This window comes from Sinocyclocheilus anshuiensis, unplaced genomic scaffold (assembly GCF_001515605.1).
Source record: "Sinocyclocheilus anshuiensis isolate Anshui unplaced genomic scaffold, SAMN03320099.WGS_v1.1 scaffold389, whole genome shotgun sequence".
NCBI lineage: Eukaryota > Metazoa > Chordata > Actinopteri > Cypriniformes > Cyprinidae > Sinocyclocheilus > Sinocyclocheilus anshuiensis.
Window position 1 is genome coordinate 240620 of NW_015536494.1, and position 1022 is coordinate 241641.

At 40.7% G+C, this 1022-nt stretch overlaps 1 pseudogene; it reads right to left on the reverse strand.

Moving 5' to 3' along the window:
• LOC107686024 (protoporphyrinogen oxidase-like) overlaps window positions 1–1022 on the reverse strand; it is a 12633-nt pseudogene that overhangs the window by 2421 nt on the left and 9190 nt on the right.

Sequence of the window (1022 nt, forward strand, 5' to 3'; positions counted from 1 at the left end):
AGGTGATGGAGTGGCCAAGTATGTCTCCAGACCTGAACCCTATTGAGCACCTCTGGGGCATCCTCAAGTGGAAGGTGGAGAAGCGCCATGTGTCTAACATCCAGCAGCTCCATGATGTCATTATGAGTGGAAGATGATCCCAGCAACAACCTGTGCAGCTCTGGTAAATTCCATGCCCAGGAGGATTAAGGCAGTGCTAGATAACAATGGTGCTCACACAAAATATTGACACTTTGGACACAGTTTTGACATATTCACTTAGGGTGTACTCACTTTTGTTGCCAGTTATTTAGACAACAATGGCTGTATGTTGAGTTATTTTTAGAGGACAGTAAATCTGTACTGCTATACAAGCTGCACATTGACTAGTCTAAAGTATATCCAATTTTCATTTCTATAGTATTGTCCCTTGACAACATATAATAAAATGGTTGCTGAAATGTGAGGGGTGTACTCACTTTTGTGAGATACTGTATATACAGATTACATACATATTACACAAATTTTCTTCTTTTTCTTGATTACAGTTTTTAAAGATATAACACCATGAATACGTATATATATAACAATTTATTAACAGTGGTTGTAATTATTATTAGCAGTGGTGATATCCATATATACCTTTTTATTTTATATTTGCATATTTTATAATAGCAATAAGCTACTTAAGGCCATGTTTACAGAGACTTTAGGCACTCCGCTTTGCATAGAACACCCCTCATCTGTGGTAAAATCACTGTAATGGCTTATTGCTTTATTTCAACACACAGTCTCACCTTGAGTAAAGCGACGTAACTCCATACAGGTTGAGAGTTTATGCCCAGGTGAGAGGTCACAGCCTGGGTGGCTCGATCCAACAGCGTCTGCTTCGTCACTGAATCAGGATGCCCAAACGTCTGCTCAAACCACGCTCCCCCCATCATCACCTTCATTCAAACACACGCACACGCACACGCATACGCACACACACACACACACACACACACACACACACACACACACACACACACACACACAGAGCA